Raw genomic sequence first — 18103 nt, 5'->3', positions numbered from 1 at the left:
TGCTTCCAGGACAGTAGCAAGATTTAGGCTCAATAAGGGGGCAGTGATTCTGGGTCTGGGGATATTCGAGAGGAGGTGACATTGATGGGGCGGGGGTGATGGAGGAAGATGTAGTTTTAAATTGGCACACCTACTGAACATCTACTGGCTCCAGGTGATGGGTTGAGTTTTTTTCTTTCAGGCACAGCATCAAGACATGGCAGAGGTACGAGTTCCACAACAGACAAAAGGAAAAGGTTAAAACAGACAGGTACAGTCAGATCATTCACTCTTGCAAATCAGGATTTAAAACTTGCACTGAAGAACTGACCTAGTGGACAGATTTGAAGTTAGTCCAATTAGGATTTGAATGTCATTCTGTTCTCCAAAAGGATCTTATTCCCCAATACATGACTTTCATGTGTTTTCATAAATACATCTATGATGCTTGAAAAATTCAAAGCATTGCAAAAATGTGAACTACATCAGAATGCAACCAGCAGTTCAGATATTTTCAAAGAGCAGTCTTTGGGTGTGACCCACCCAAAATTAAGCACTTTCAACCCCACATTGAGTTCAACAGGAGTGCTTAAGCTCACCCAGGAAAACTTCCTGTGGATTGTGCCCCATATTAATTAGCAAGAAGGGGATGTTGTGCCTCAGTATTTTTTTTTCTCTTTTTGCTCCACCGCCTTTAACAGCAACGTGATCTGCACATATTAGCCCGTAATAATGTTTATGTCCCTGGTAAGAAAAACTTTACCATCTTATTTCTGCATATCAAGCTGCTGATAAAAGCATATATTCTAAGCAATTAAACACACACATACACACACGGAGCGGGGGTAGAGTTATGAGGTCAATTAGAGCAGGGATGAAGGTAGATTTTGATCTATTAGTAGATCACTGGATGATGATCTGCAAGGTTTTCTTTCTTTCTGACTCTCAGTTAACAGCAGCAACATCCAAATCTACAGTAGAGCAATACCTTTGTTAGGACCAACTAAAATGTCTCAAAATAGTGAGCAAGCTTTCTCCAGAACACTTCATGAGGCAGGGTGTTAAACAAATGGAGAGGGGGGGAGTAGGGAAAACCCTGGGAGGAATGTAGTCTGCAGTTTATAATAATCTTGAGCTGGGATCTAGGAGTGGTTTTGCAGGCATAATTGGATTAATCTCTCAAACTGGATTAGCCTCTTGAAAGATGCATCGGGGCTAGAGGAGGGAGAAGCAAATGGTTATGTTTTTCTCCTCCCCATTTTGGAGGCTGTAAACTCTGTGATCGATTCAGTTCCATCTCCAGCCCAAACCGGACCACATGCGTCCCTTGGCCAGCAGAGAACAAAAAATTAAGAGCCTTTATGTTTGCAAAACCAGAGGTTAATGTTTAGGTGGTGCATTAGGTAAAAAGTCAATAGGAGCCAAATCTGGTAGCTTTATGGGAGAAACAGGTTCAGTGCAGCCCATAAAGTTCCCCTCCCAATCTGCCTCCTAATCCCCATTCCAGAATTCTTACCTGTCAAGCTTCAAGCAAAGTGCTCCAGCGGAAGCAACAGTCTAGATCAGCTGCTGCACGCTTCTTTCTCTCTCTCTGTGCCCAGCCTCTTTGTACTGCGTCTCCTGCCCGCCCACGGCACTCTCTAAGCAGTCATCCTGCCCTGCCCTCCTCCTCCCTTACAGGAGGGAGGGGGAGAGAGAGAGAGAGAGAGAGAGAGAGAGTGTATTGCACTCTTCAGGGGGTGGTACTAGGGAGAACAACAAGCCACATAATGGTGGTCTGAGCAACCGAGGTGCAAAAAGAACGAAGCCGATGCTTGCAGAGTAGCACATTTGTAGCAGAGGGGCCAAAACGATGGGAGGGGGGGGGAGCTGCCCTGAATGCTCAGAGCCAAGAATGGAGAGAGCCTAAGATGCACACCTGGTGTAGCCAAGAGGGCGCTCCCAGTTCGAATCTCACTTCATATAACCTAACGGGCCAGGTTTAAGGTTTTGGTACTAGTATACAAATCCTAAACACCTCGGGACCAGGATACCTGAGAGAGCGCCTTCTCCAACCTGCCCGGTCACTGAGGTCATCAGAGGGCTTGCTCCTGGTGATCCCACATGGACCTACGGCCCGATTGTAGTCCACTGGGAGAAAAGCCTTCAGTGTGGTGGCCCCCGTTTTTTGGAACTCCCTGCCCCTGGAGATTAGGCAGACACCAACACTGGGCTCCATCACACGGGGCTTTTATCCTGCTGTGGAGATTGCTTACTCACAGAAGTTTGCGGGTCCTGTACATGACGCAGCCCTCCCCCAGGGAACCTCCCACTCTTTGTGAGCTCTATTGCGCTGTTTTCCATGACAACGAAAATCTGGCATTTTCCCTCCTCCCACCGTGGAGTAGATATAAATGAGGTTATACTGTTTAAAGTCGCTTTTATTGCAAATAAAACAACAGCGCCACTTAGTGGCTTTATAATGAAACACATAGAAGTTTAGTGTTTTTTTTTAAGCCATGTGGAAAGGACCTAATGTAATCCCACAAAGATTCTGGAAGCAGAAGCCCCAGTAAATTGCAGGATTTTTAGCCCTGTGTGATGAAGCCCACTGCGTTGCTTCTGGCACCTCCTGAAAACAGTTCTGTTCCAGGAGGCATTCCTTAAATGACCAGCCACAGTTTTTATTGGCATTCTGTTTTTAACAATTTTAATATGCTGTTTTAATCTTTTGTACCATTGTACTTCTTGTGTTCACCACTCCAGAATCTCTTTGGGTGGGGAACGGTCTACCAGTGTTGTGAATGAATAAATAAATAATATAAGTTTTCAACATCCAGACTGTGATCACATCTTTATCCTACCCTTCCTCCAAGGATTTCAGTGCAGTGTACAATGCATCCCCCCCAGCCACCGGCCGTTTGGTGGTTTCTCAGCTTTTGTGTAGGTTTTTTCCTCATTCTAAAATTTGAAATCTCTCTAAGGCATAGTTATTAGCAGTGAAGGCTTTCATCTACAATATGCCGGCATTCTTGGTATTTCGGCCCTGCCCCATTTTATCTTCATCCCAGCCCACCACTAGAATGCACCCTTGATAGCTTCTTCAGATTTCAATTCAGCCCTCTGGCAGAAAGAGTTCTAGAGTATACTACTACTCCTCATCTAGAGTACACTATTGTAAGTTAGTAAGTATAAGGGTAGGAGGCTGTAGCTCAGTGGTAGAGCCCCTGCTTGGCATGCAGAAGGTCCCAGGTTCGATCCCCGGCATCTCCAGGTAGGGCTGGAAAAACTCCTGCATGAACCCCTGGAGAACCGCCGCCAGTCAGTGCTGACGATACAGGGCTTATGGGCCAAGGGTCCGACTCAGTATAAGGCAGCTTCCTATATTCCTAGGACGTGTTAATCTCATGTAATGATGGTGCCATTGACATACCTGTAAAGATTATTTAGAGCAGTAGTGTTCAACTGTTTTCGACCTCGGACCTCCCTTTAGCCCAAACACACATTTTGGGACCCACCTCTTAGCTGTTATTGTTGTTACTATATATTTGTATTGCATCCCAGTAGTGCAGCTTCCACCAACCTGGAGCCCACCAGATGTGTTGGACTGCAAGTCCCATCATCCCCAGACAGCAGGGCCAGCTCTCAAGCTGGCTAGGGATAATGGGGGTTGTAGCTGGGTTGGGGGAGGCTGCTGCATTTGTTAGTCCTGACCCCCATGCACCAGTTGCAACGAAGTTGCTTACTAGTTCCCAGTTCCTATTTGCACAAAATTTTGAAAGGGGTAAATTGAATAAGCCCCTGATGTTTAGAGGAACCTGCACCCCAAAATGAAGGCTAGGGCTACCCCATATCATATATATCTGTGACTGAGAGACTGTCCTCTTCAAGACAAACAAGAATGACCTCCAATCAAAACAGTCATGTTTGCACAATACACATTCTTTCACAATGACCCCAGATGGCAATGACAAATAATGCCCTGGGGTTGTGCACCCTACAATAAGCTTTGGTCCACCCCAAATGAAACACCCACACGTCTAGGGGAGCGTCCGCTATCAAATGGCATTGAGTTGTGTCCAACCCAAAGATTTCTGATCACGGAGGGATGTGATATGGGGTAGCCCTAAGCTTAATTTGGGTGCAGGTTCATTTAAATATTATTCACAAAACATTAAACTTCCCACGTTTCATGCAACTAAGGAACTGGAGACTAGTAACCTTCAGCCAGTTGCAGATCAATGATGAGGCAGTAAGGACCTCACGCCGATACACTGACGAAGGGGAGAAGGAGGCCTGTGTGGTTGCATGCTTACATTCGTATTCTCACTCTGTATATTGAGCCCACAATGCAGCCTGCGCTAGACAACTGCCCAGTGGATTGTGGACCTTGCTCATGACTGGGGGGGCTGGGTGCCGGTTGGATTTTCCACTTAGGCTGAACATATTTCCTTGAGACAGAAACGGGATATTGGGATGACAAAAACGGGACGGGGTTATGTAATATTCCGTATTCATGAAAAAGTAAGACGATAAAAGTTTTATTAGAGAATCTCTATGGGCGGAATGATGGTAGAAATAACAGTAAGACCTCCTGGCTCCCACACGCTAAATGGGGCTTAGCGACGCCTCTTGAATTCCCGCCACTGCAGACACTGCAGCGTCGCTAGCGCAATCAGCCTGGCCCTGGCTGGATAACGGAAATGGACCTTCCTCTTTTGTCACACTAGTAGTTTTACTGCAGCAGAGAGCCTTACGATAAACGCGTTCAGTTTTTTTTTAAAAAATTAAAAACGGGACAAAATTTACATTTATATTAAAATGACGGGACGGTAGGGAAATAAGAAAAAAACGGTACTGTTCCATTTAAAACGGTACGTATGGTCAGCCTAACTTTAGGCAGCACCAAACCATCCTGGGAGATGCACAGCGTGGATGATTGTAACAGGTTCAATCACAGTTCATAATCTGCTGACCTCAAACACACTCCGAGAAGTAGCTGGCATTTCACCAGAAGAGCACTGAATAATTAAAGAAGCCTTTACATATTAGAGTTATGATGATATAATCTGGGAATTTCCCACCAATCTTTTGCCCCTCCCTCTTCTCAGATTCTCAGCCAGCTCCCAACAAAGGTGTAGTAAAAATGTAACCTAAAAGCCATTGTATGTGTCTTAAGCAGCACATAGTACTGTAAGAGCTGCGCATGCCTGGAATGAGCAGACAGTAACCCTAAGATAAGGTTGCTAAGCAAACCGCTGGCAACTAATCAAAAGTAACACGCTGGCTGAGGAATGCAAGCTAAGTGATAAAACTGTAGCGCGGAGGTTGCCCAGGGTCGACTCTGCTTTGAGCGTGAGCTCCTTTGTCGAACTGTTTGCAAACAATAAAATCGAGTTGGACCCAGCCTGAAGTTGACTCTCCTCTTTGGGGCAAATTGGACTAGCCTCCAGGGGGCGAAACTAGCATTTTGTGCAACAAAGGCATATCAGAAGGCTCCAGTCCCTCCTTCCCCACACATACTTTTGGGATTTGTTAGCTCAAGGAACATAAGAGTCCTGCAGGATACTAGTCCATCCTGCATCCTGTGTTCATCAGTGACAAGCTGGATGCCCCCAGGTGCCCCACAAGTAGGGCATAAAGACAATAGCTTGGATCCAGATGTGGCCCTACATAGAATAGATCCACTGAAATCAAGGGACACAGTAGTCATGACCATTTCCCAGTAGCAACGTATGGCTGTGAGAGCTGGACTATAAGGAAGGCCGAGCGCCGAAGAATTGATGCCTTTGAACTGTGGTGCTGGAGAAGACTCTTACGAGTCCCCTGGACTGCAAGGAGGTCAAATCAGTCAATCCTAAAGGAAATCAACCCTGAGTGCTCATTGGAAGGACAGATACTGAAGCTGAAGCTCAAATATTTTGGCCACCAAATGCAAAGAGAAAAGTCACTGGAAAAGACCCTGATGCTGGGAAAGATTGAAGGCAAAAGAAGGGGACGGCAGAGGATGAGATGGCTAGATAGCATCACCGATGCGATGAATATGGACTAGAGCACGCTCCGGGAGAGAGCGCAGGACAGGAAGGCCTGGCGTGCTATGGTCCATGGGGTCATGAAGAGTCGGACACGACTGAACGACTGAACAACAAGTCATGACCAACTCAAGCACAATTAATTTCAATATCTACTCTTTTTTTCTTTTTACAGTGCTGATAAAAGTGTACAAAAGTATACAAATAGTTGGACCAAGTATTATCAACAATTTACAGAGTATAAACAAATTTACCATCAAAACCAGCATATATCACAAGGTTCCCAGTAACACAAAGGTTGCACATTCTCTTGATTCTTGTTACATCAATACATTACAAATAAGGCCCACTTGTCTATAAATCTATTATTTTGTCAATATCTACTCTAAGTATGACTAAGTCGCATAATTGTGGTCATGGGTAAGGGGAGGCCTGGTGCTGGGGGATCAACAAGCCAGTCGAGGAGGAGAGGGGCTAGATACCTTACATCTATCCCCTCTTCTGGTTCTTCCCCCAGTCAGATGGTTCCTGGCAGCCTTACCAGCATTGCCCCTGGTCTGGTGGTGGTGCTGCTGCTGAATGCCAGGTGGGTCCAAAACAAAATGTCCCTCATCCATGATTTGATGAGGGGGTGACCTTGTATGTATTAGTGAGGCCTGGGTGGGGCACCTGGGAGTGGTTACTCTCCCCCAGCTGTGCCCTCCTGGGTGCTCAGTGCAGCAACAACACTGACTTGAGGGTCGGGGGGGGGGGGCGCTGCCATGGTCTATAGGAACACGATCTCCCTTTCTAGGCTTCCTGTTCATTCAAGTGCAGATCCTGACTATCTGTATCTTATATTGGGTACCTGGGACAGATCAGGGATTCTGCTGGTGTAGCGTCCACTCCACTGCCCTTCAGACTCCCTGCTAGGGATGGGGGAGAATTTCTCCCCGAAACTTCGGGGGGCCGAGTGCCAACGTGTTCGGCCTCCCGAAGTAGTTTCGGGGAGAAATTCTCCGCACCCCCCCCCTGCACCCCGCACACCCCCCCCCCGGGATGGGACTTACCTTTCCCGAATGTCCCTCCCGGCGGCAGGTCCCGGCGGCGGTTCGTCAGGTCTTCGACAGAGGCAGAGGCAGCAGCCGGTCTTTCAACCGGCTGCCGCCGCCGCCATTCCAATAAAAGTTAAAAAAAAACAACAACGCCCCCATGATAGGCTACGTGACGATTAAGGTAGGCTATCACGGCTAGATTTGCAAAGTCAGCCGTGATAGGCTATGTAAATCGTCACGTAGCCTATCACGGGTGACTTAAAAAAAAAAAAAAAACCCATACAGCTAATGGCAGCCCCCATAGGGAGCCGCCATTCGCGTTCCTTATTTGGTCACTGTAGTCTACGTAAATCTTTACGTAGACTACAGCGACCAAATAAGGAACGCGAATGGCGGCTCCCTATGGGGGCCGCCATTTGCATACACGCTTTTTTTTTTTTTAAGTCACCCGTGATAGGCTACGTGACGATTAACGTAGCCCATCACGGCTGACTTTGCAGATCTAGCCGTGATAGGCTACGTTAATCGTCACGTAGCCTATCACAGGGGCATTTTTTTTTTTTTTTACTTTTTATTTCGCGGCCGGGCAAGGAGGGAAGCCTCCCCCCCCCGGCCTGAACTCTTTCGTGCACCCCTACTCCCTGCCTGAGCTGATGGAGGTGGTCTCGGACTTGGTGTTGAGGAGCCCTAGGAAGATGGTTCTGGGGGATCTCAACTTCCAGGCCGAGGTTGCTGTATCTGGGGCAGCTCAGGACTTCATGGCCTCCATGACAACCATGGGGCTGTCCTAACATGTCATCAGCCCAACACACGTGAAAGGACACACACTTGATCTGGTTTTCTCGACTGGGCAGGAGGATGGTGATCTGAAAGTGGGGGGATAAACATCTCTCCCCTTATCATGGTCAGACTATTATTTCCTATCGAGGTTTAGACTCTCAGTGGCCTTTCCCCTCTGTAAGGGTGGGGGACCGATTAAAATGCCCCTGGAGGCTAATGGATTCTGATGGATTCCAGAGGGCTCTGGGTGATTTTCCTGCTAGTACGGCTGGTGCTCCTGTCGAAGCCCAGGTTGCTCTGTGGTAGGGATGGCGGAGAATTCCGCCACAGATTTCAGTGAGGCCGAATGCACTGGAATCCCCTCGGGACGAAGCTTACCTGGGGCGGATGTTCTGGCGGTGGCGGCTCCAGCAGCAGCAGCAGCAGCTGGTCTCTCGGCCGGCTGCTGTGGCCACAAATGGCTGCCGCCGTAGCGGCCACCATTTGTGTCCTGCCAGGTTGCCGTGATAGGCTACGTAAGTATTTACGTAGCCTATCACAGCAAAGAGCAGGGGCGCAAAAGGCGGCCACTACACCATCTGTGTAGCTGCCTTTACTATGATAGGCTACATAAATACTTAGGTAGCCTATCACGGCAGTCTGGCAGGACGCAAATGGCGGCCACTATGGCGGCTGCCATTTGCAGCCACAGCAGCTGGCCATGGCCGGAACTCCGGCTGCAGACGGTCCTGGCCGGCGGCTCCACAGAGCCGGCGTGGAGCAGAGCCAGCCAGGGTGGATTCTGGGGGGAGGGACAGAGCGCCTCCCCCCCACCGCGGATCAAAGCTGCGAAAAGGTAAGTGACTTTCGTACATCCCTACTCTGTGGAATGCAGAGATGACTCAGGCAGTTGACACGATCACATGCAAGTGCCCTCTCCCTCTGAGCAGAGCCCAGCCGGCTCCTTGGAATACACCTGAGTGGAGGGCAATGAAGCAAGAGGGGAGACAGCTAGAATGCAGCTGGAGGGAAACTCATGCTGAGTCTGATCGAACACAGGTTAGAGCTCATTATCGAGCCCACTCTGTGGCAGTGAGGATGGCAGAGACAGTTCTTTTCCACCAGCATTGCACCTTCTCAGTATCATCCAGCGGAACTTTTCCAAGTGGTTCATGCCCTGCTACATTCTGGGCCAGGGAGAGAAAACTGTGGCACTCTTGGTAGCATGCTGTGACGAGTTTGCACGGCCCTTTGAAGATAAGCCGCTGAGATTTGTAATGAATTGGACACCACGATTAATGCAGTTCCATTAGTAGAGGTGTCCAGAGTGCCATCTGTTCCAGTTTTCTTGGATGAGTTTCAGCTATAGATGCCCCAGGATGTGGACAACATGCTTGGCCAAGTCCAGGCAACCACCTGTATGCTCAACCCTTGTCCTTCATGGCTTACTGCATCAAACAAGGAAGGGATGTCTGGCTGGGTCCAGGAGGTTGTAAATACCTCCCTGAGAGAGGGAGTGGGGCTAGCCTCTTTAAAAGAGGTGGTAATCAGGCTACTCCTGAAAAAGCCTGACCTGGACCAGGAGGATGTTGACAACTATAGGCCAGTGGCCAACATCCCCTTCCTGGGCAAGGTGCTTGAGCAGGTAGTTACAGAACAACTCCAGGCACTCTTGAATGAAACAGATTATCTAGATCCATTTCAATTGGGCTTGAGGCCTGGTTTTGGAATGGAAACTGCCTTGGTACCCTGTGGGATGACCTTCGCTGGGAGAGGGACAGGGGGATTGTGACCTGTTGATTCACCATCGACCATGGCATCCTTCTGGATAGATTGTTTGGGCTACGAATTGGAGGCACTTGGATGACCAGAAGGTGGTGCTGGGGATTATTGCTCTATGCCTTGGTAGCTATGCCATGGGGTTCCACAGGGCTCTTTTATCCCCTATGCTGTTCAACATCTACATGAAACTGCTAGGGGAGGTTATCTGGAGGGGTGGACTGAGGTGCCATCAGTATGCAGACGACACCCAGCTCTACCTCTCTGTTTCATAAAATCCAGGTGAGGCAGTGGCTGTTCTGAATCAGTGCCTGGGCGTGGCCAATAAACTGAGACTCAATCCAGGCAGGACAGAGATACCATTATTAGGTGGTTTGTCTGCCTGGCTAGATGATGTTCAACCTGTTCTGGAGGTAACTGCACTCCCCCCTAAAGGGTCAGGTTCATAGTTTGGGAGTGCTCTTGGACCCAGAACTGTTGCTTGAGGCAGAGGTGGACTTGGTGGCATAGAACATCCTTTATCATCTTAGACTGATATACCAACCATGCCCTTATCTGGAAGAGATCGCCTAGCTACAGTTATCCATGCTCTGGTAACTTCTCGTCCAGATTACTGCAACATGTTATACGTGGGGCTACTTTTCAAAATGGTCTGGAAATTTCTGCTAGTCCAAAACAGGGTAAAGAGATTAACAGGACTGGCCAGCAAGATCATATTACACCAGTACTTTTCCAGCTTCACTGGCTGCTAGTCCATGTCCAGGCCCAATTCAAAGTGCTGGTGTTAACATTCAAAGCCCTAAACAGCTTGGGGCCAAGTTATCTGGAGGATCGACTCCTCCTATATGTACCTGCCCAAACCCTAAGATCATCTTCAGGGGTCCTTCTCTGGGAGCCCCTGCAAAAGGAAGTGAGGTGGGTGGCTACCAGGAAGAGGGCCTTTTTTGCTGTGGCACCCCAGCTGTGGAATGAGCTCCCTAGAGAGGTTTGCCTGGCTTCCCACGTTGTACTCCTTTTGGTGCCAGGTGAAGACCTTTTTATTCTCCCAGCATTTTAGTTCTGCTGTTTTAAATCTGTATTTTAAATCCATCCATTGCTGCTAGGTTTTATTCTGGTTGTACTTTTATATTGCAGTTTTAAGCTTTCATATTTTATATTGTTTTATGCTGTAGTCTGTGGTTTTAATTTTTGTGAACCACCCAGAGAAATTTGACTATTGGGAGGTATAGAAATATGTAACTCTGGCTCAAACCCAATAGCTGCCCTTCCTTGTTGTTTTCCCCCCATTTCCCGGACCTGTATGCAGAGGCAGAATAGAGGTTCTGTTTAGCTATCATGGACAGAGCCATCTTCCAACAATTTGTCTAATCCCTTTTCATAGCCATCTAAATTAGTGCCCAACATCTTGTGTGGCAGCACATGCTCTAAGTTAATTTCACGACACTCAAAAGCTCCTGCCAGACACAGCCACCTCATTCTGCCTAATGACAGGGCTGGCCCTGAGCGTGACCTCCAGTCAGAAGCATTGATTAATGGAATGGGAATGAGGGGCCAACTTCAGCCATGTGACATGGAGGCTGCTTCGTAGCACTTGTGTTCTTTTTGTGTGCCATGTTCCTAGTCTTCTGCTTTATAGTGGATTTGCACCTTTCTATTGAGCTTCGAGCTGTAACCTACAAAAACCAGTACAAGCCCAGGAATGTCAGATTAAGAAGCCCAGGTTCAAATCCCTACTCAGCCCTGTAGCTCATTGAGTGTCCTTGGGCCACACACACTTTCTCTCAGCCTAACCTACCTCACAGGGTTGTTATGAAGATAAAAATGATCTGAGGAATCATGTACACTCCCTCAAGTTCCTTGGAGGAAAGGCAGGATATGAGTCTAATTAAGAATAAATTTAATTTTAGGGAAGCTGATTTTAATAGACTCAGAACAATAAGTAAGGTCCCATGACAAGCGACTCTAACGAGAAAAGGAGTCCAAGATGGGTGGGAGGTTTTTTTAAAAAGGAAATTCTAAAGGCACAATTACAAACAATTCCAACAAGAAAAAAAGGCAGAAGACAACAGAAGAAGACAATGTGGCTTCACAAAAAGCTTAGAGATGACCTGAAAACAAAAAAGGACACATATAGGAAATGGAAGGAAGGACAAGCAACAAAGGAAGAGTACAGGCAGGTAGCACAGAATTGCAGGGATGGCGTCAGGAAGGCTAAAGCTGAGGTTAGCGAGGGATGCTAAAAGCAACAAAAAAGCTTTCTTCAGCTTCGTGCATAGTAAAAGACAGAGAAAAGAAATGGTGGTTCAGCTATTAAATAAGGATAGCAAAATGATAATAGCTGACAAAGAAAAGGCAGAGGTGCTCAATTCCTACTTTGGCTCAGTCTTCTCCCAAAAGAGGGTCTATGACCCCCCAGGCAAAGGCGAAGTACAAGCTGAAGGGGCAGGATTGCAGCTTGAGATCAATAGGCATATAGTCAAGGAACACCTCATTACTTTGAATGAGTTCAAATCTCCAGGGCCAGATGAACTGCATCCTAGAGAAATAAAGGAACTGGCGGAAGAACTCTCAGAACCGCTCTCTATTCTCTTTGAGAAATCATGGAGGACGGGGGAAGTGCCAGATGACTGCAGGAGGGCTAATGTTCTCCCTATCTTCAAAAAGGGTAAAAAGGAGGAACCTGGGAACTACAGACCAGTCAGTCTGACATCAATCCCTGGGAAAAATTCTGGAGCAGATTATAAAGCAATCAATCTGTAAGCACCTGGAAAACAATGCCGTGATTACTCGAAGCCAACATGGATTTGTCAAGAACAAATCCTGCCATCTCTGATCTCATTTTTTTTAATCAAGTAACCTCCCTTGTGGACTGTGGGAATGCTGTGGACATAATATACCTTGACTTCAGCAAAGCTTTCAACAAAATGCCACATGATATCCTGATGAGTAAACTAGCTCAAAGTGAGCTAGATGAAACAACTATCAGGTGGATCCACAGCTGGCTACAGATCGGACTCATAGAGTGTTTATCAATGGGATCTTCTCAAACTGGGGAGAGGTAATGAGCGGGGTACCGCAGGGCTCAGTCCTGGGCCCAGTGCTCTTTGACATTTTTATTAATGACTTGGATCAGGAGGTGCAGGGAATGCTGATCAAATTTGCAGATGACACAAACTTGGGCGGGATACCCTGGAAGACAGAAACAAAATTCAAAGTGATCTTGATAAACTGCAGTGCTGGGCAGAAAACAGAATTAAATTTAATAAGGATAAATGCCAAGTTCTGCACCTAGGAAAAAGAAACCAAATGCACAGTTACAAGACGGGGGATACTTGGCTCAACAACACTACAAGCAAGAAGGATCTTGGAATTGTTGTCGATCACAAGCTGAATATGAGACAACAATGTGATGTGGCTGCAAAAAAGGCTAATGATATTTTGGGCTGCATAAATAGAAGTATAGATTCCAAATCCCGGGAAGTACTAGTTGTTATTGTTGTTGTTGTTGTTGTTATTATTATTAAATTTATTAATCGCCCATCTGGCTGGTCACCCAGCCACTCTGGGTGATGTATAGCATATAATAAAAGTTTAAAACAATAAAATTCTACAATAAAAACGTTTTCTAAAATACCCTAACCCATCCCAAATGCCTGCCTGAACAACCACGTTTTTAATGCACGACGGAAGCTCATTAAAGAGGGGGCATGGCGGAGTTCCCTAGGGAGGGAGTTCCACAGAGTGGGGGCTACCACATAAAAGGCCCCCTCCCTCATCCCCACCAGTCTAGCTGTCCTGGCTGATGGGACAGGGAGAAGGCCATCCGAAGCTGATCTTGTTAAGCGGCCTGTCTGGTGTTGCTGGAGGCACTCCTTAAGATAGGCTGGGCCGGAACCATATAGGGTTTTAAAGATCAAAACCAACAACTTGAATTTGGCCCGGAAAACAACTGGTAACCAGTGCAACTCCTTCAGCACTGGAGTGATGTGATCTTGCTGGCGGCTGCCTTTAATCAGGCGAGCCGCCGCGTTCTGTACCAGCTGCAGCTTCCGAACTGTCTTCAAGGGTAACCCCACGTAGAGCGCATTACAGTAGTCTAAACAAGAGGAGACCAGGGCATGTACTACCGATGGGAGCAGATGGTCGGGAAGGAAGGGGTGCAGCCGCCATATCAGATGGGGTGGATACAGCGCTGTCCGGCTCACAGCTGACACCTGAGCCTCCATGGACAGCTGGGAGTCCAAAATGACCCCCAGGCTGCGGATCTGGTCTTTCAAGGGTAGCCGTACCCCATTCAACACCAGGTCAACATCCCGCAGCCTCCTCTTGTCTCCCACCAAAAGTACCTCGGTCTTGTCAGGGTTCAGCTTCAGCTTATTCCTCCCCATCCAGCCACTCACCGTCTCCAGACATTTGGACAGGGATTCTACGGCCAACCTTGGTGAAGATTTGAACGAGAGGTAGAGCTGCAAGGTAGAGTAGTTCCCCTCTACTCAGCACTGGTTAGGCCTCATCTGGAGTACTGTGTCCAGTTCTGGGCACCACACTTTAAGAAGGATGCAGACAAGCTGGAGAGGGTTCAGAGGAGGGCAACGAAGGTGATCAGGAGACTGGAAACAAAGCCCTATGAAGAGAGACTGAAGAACTGGGCATGTTTAACCTTGAGAAGACTGAGGGGAGATCTGATAGCACTCTTCAAGTACTTGAAAGGTTGTCACAGAGAGGAAGGCCAGGATCTCTTCTCCATCATCCCAAAATGCAGGACACGGAATCATGGGCTCAAGTTACAGGAAGCCAGATTCTGGCTGAACATCAGGAAAAATGTCCTGACTGTTCGAGCAATACAACAATGGAACCAATTACCTAGGGAGGTGGTGGGCTCTTCCACACTGGAGGCATTCAAGACGAGGCTGGACAGCCATCTGTCGGGGATGCTCTGACTTGGATTCCTGCATTGTGCAGGGGGTTGGACTCGATGGTCTCGTAGGCCCCTTCCAACCCTACTATTCTATGATTCTATGCTCATTCATTTGCTACTTGCACTTGGAATGATCTCCGTTGGTGCACAGCCCAGGGGGCTCTGGCTGTAAGAGATGTTACTGGGAACATACAGAGATGTGGCAAGGAATTTATATGTCTCTTAAATAATGTATACAAAGAGCATTCAGGCTTTCTGGCACTCAGAGATGCTCTTAAAAGGGGACTGAGGGTGTAATAGCTAATTAACCTTGAAGCTAGCAGGGGCTGGAGAATGCAGAACTATTTAATAATGCTGGGGAAGGGATCCTAGACTGAACCAGTTCACCATTGTTTACAAGGTGAAGGGAGGGGGCAAAGTTGAACTCTTTAAGAGTGGCCACACTCGATCAGACTCAAAGGCCACCAGGTCCAAATATTCTGTCTCCATCAGTGAGCAGCCTGACACTTCTGAAACTTCACAAGCCAGTTGGGTGATTGTGTGTCCTACTTTACAGTGGACAGTCCTCTATTTGAAGATGTCCTCCCTTCCCCCTCCCCCCCCCATATATGGAGTGTGTTCTTAAGCATTGCCCCAAAACAGGAAACGCATAATCGAAAATATATAAACACACACAGACACACACACACACACACACAAGACCGTGATTTCAATGTACACGAAGTTCTCAAAGTGGCCAACAAAAGCATATGTAAAAATTAAAACAAAGTTAAACCTAGAGAGCTATTCTTAACTATCTGACCCTAGCATCTGGTATTTAGAGGAATATTGCCTTCGGACATGGAGGTTCCATTGAGGCAGCATGATTATTCTTCATAGGTTTGTCTAACCCCTTTTGAAATCAGTTTAAAACTCTTCAGATTATTGATTCTAGAAGACACAAAAGTAGGGTAGAGTGGGTTTTTATACAGTCCCACCAGGGCTGATCCTGGCTTAAAATTAAGCCCCTTCTATAGCTAGTGCTAAACTAGAAGAGTCCCAGCACCGTTCATTTGTACCTCTTAAATCCTGCGTTCCTTCCACTACCAGGGTCAGAAATACAAAAGACTTTGCCTTTGAATACACTGTCCTTGTGTCAGGGAGTTGACTGCACAGAACAAGCAAAATGCAGCAAGAGAACGTGGTGCTGGTGATTAGCTCTAATGCTGTTCAAAATGCAGCAGCTTGTTTTTTTTAAGTCTCACCAACATGTTTCTCAGGACAAGATGTTTGGAGCAAAATGGAGAAGCAGTAATTCAATATTGTATTGTTAAGTAGATGTTTACCTAACCCTGTCTCCCTCCATCTGGCAGGACAAAACAGCAGGAAGTTAATCAATGACAAAAGCAGATTACAGAGGAATCTTACCACCATGGCCTAAGTTGTAAAAGGTCCCTCCAGAGACAAAGCCAATGAATATATACATTTTTGTCAGTGGAGGCTGGTAGCTCCATTGTCAGTGGGACAGTGGATCCACTCCGGGTTCCAGTCAGAACTCCAAAGGAGCTATCCAAGGTGCGAAGCTCCTTTAGCGCTCTGACTGGTTCTGACTGAAACCTGGAGCAGATTCACCGCCCCACTGACAGTGGAGCCACCAACCTCCACTGATATTCATTCACTTCCTTTGGAAATGATCACTAACAATAAGGCAGGCATTTAACTTCAGCATCATTCAGGCCTTGCAAACTCTAGCCCAGAGGTGGGCATTTACACAGCTTCCATCAGCCATGGCCAGCATAGCCAATGGTGAGGGATCATGGGAATTTTAGGCCAAAACATCTGGAGGGCCACCAGTTGTTCGCCCCTGCTCTCGACAAAGTAGGAGGACCATGGGGAGACAACAATTGTAACTACTGGAAATCAAAAGCACTCAATAGATGCTTCAGGAGTGTCTGTACCAGAAATGGCAGAACACAGATCCTGCCTGTGTTGCTGATAGAATATCAGACATCAACTAGATATCCACAAGTTCAAATCTCGCTCTGCCAAGCAGATCCCTGGGTGACACTGAGCTGGGCATCCTTTCGCAATCTAACCTACCTCACAGGATTGTTGTATGGGTAAGGGCAAGGGAACCCCACTTACAATGTTCTGTGCTCCTTGGAGCAAAGGTGTGACACCAAGGTAATGAAAACAAACACTAAATCCTACTCTTTTCAAGCTTCCCCAAATTTGGTGCCAATCAGATGTGTCCAACTACAATCCCCATCATGCCAATGCTGGCTGGGGAAGATGGGAGTTAGGGTCCAAAACAGCTGGAGAACAGGTTGGGGAAGGCTGGTTTAAAAGGAGCTGTTCCCTTCTACCGGTAGCTCTCGCTACAGCTAATGTTGCAGTTTTTTAAGTGAAATAATAGAGAGCAAGATCCATTTTGGCCCATTGAAGGCCATACACTGGGCACATTAAATTCCAGTTTAAAGTACCAGTTTGAAGGCCTCATCTCTTTCCGTAATGCTGACCCCTTCTTGCTGCACAATTGCATAGTCCTCTCAAAGGTAACAAAATACAGGTTATAACCCCTGCCAAAAAATGGTTGTATGTGCAGAGCCCCAGAAAGTAGGTCAAAAGGACAGCAAGCTGAGTAGATTTTACATAGCAATTGGAGGTTTTGTAATCCCTGCTACCATTCTAATTAGCTCTAAGTTCTCTGGGCTTCTCTTGGTGGTTCTAGTGGGACAAATACCCCTCAAATTACTGTCAGCCAGACCTCCTGCCCATCCACACACCACACAGGTAGCCCACGGGGCCAAGAAGGGCGCTGAACTCTGGCTGACCCTGTGGAAAAACTTTCACAACTAGGTGACATGAGGAAAGGGGAAGTAAAAGACATCTGCACCCACTGCAGTGAAAACCCATCACTTCCATCCCATTATGTTCAACGTGCGATACCATGAATAATCTATTTGGGAGGAAGGGAGCAGATTATGTCAAGATGCCAAGGGTGCAGGGTCAGCGCAGGAACCACCATGAAATATGCAAGACCCCCTGTGAAGGCCAAGCAGAAGGAGAGTGCCAAACGCTGATCAGACCTGACGGGGCAGAGTCCCCCAGTGGAAGGGGAACCAGGCATGGCACGAAGACTTTGGTTCCACTCACGGAAGCAGAGCTACAGAGCGAGGGAGTCACGCAACAGCACAGGCCTTGAGCAAACCGAGAGGGAGGCAGGTGGGCTCACCGGACTGCAACGCCCAACAAAGCAGTGTCTAACCAATGTAACGTCTCCCCTATGCCTACTTTCGCCTCCGCTGGGCTGTTGGTAGCTGCCACCACTGGAAAGAAGATGGCAGTGTACCCTCTCCAGCCTTTCAGGTGGCTGGCTGGGGAGGCTTCGGAAACTTACTGAGGGTCACGGTCAGTTTGCCTTAACCAAAAAGGCCACTGCAAAGTTTCTCCAGTAAAAATAAATAAAATAGCAAACCTAAAAGGAGGCACCAAAGACAGAAAGAATTCAAAGTAAAAATAAAAATCTCAAAAGGTGCCAGTGCAGCCCAACCCGTTTTGGAACAATAAGCTTCTTCTTCAAGGGCAACAAATTGTGTAAGGAATTTGAATGTACTGGTGATTATTCCTTAAAGCAGCTGTTT

General features: G+C 47.3%; 1 non-coding gene across 1 annotated transcript; it reads left to right on the top strand.

Moving 5' to 3' along the window:
- The first annotated feature begins 3158 nt into the window (after positions 1-3158).
- TRNAA-GGC (transfer RNA alanine (anticodon GGC)) lies at positions 3159-3231 on the top strand. The gene has a single exon. It is a non-coding gene; the product is annotated as a tRNA-Ala (tRNA).
- Positions 3232-18103: the final 14872 nt, after the last annotated feature.

Source organism: Heloderma suspectum, chromosome 6 (genome assembly GCF_057233095.1).
Source record: "Heloderma suspectum isolate Gila_16-S chromosome 6, 16-S_ref, whole genome shotgun sequence".
Lineage (NCBI taxonomy): Eukaryota > Metazoa > Chordata > Lepidosauria > Squamata > Helodermatidae > Heloderma > Heloderma suspectum.
This window is presented reverse-complemented; position numbering and strand designations above follow the sequence as displayed.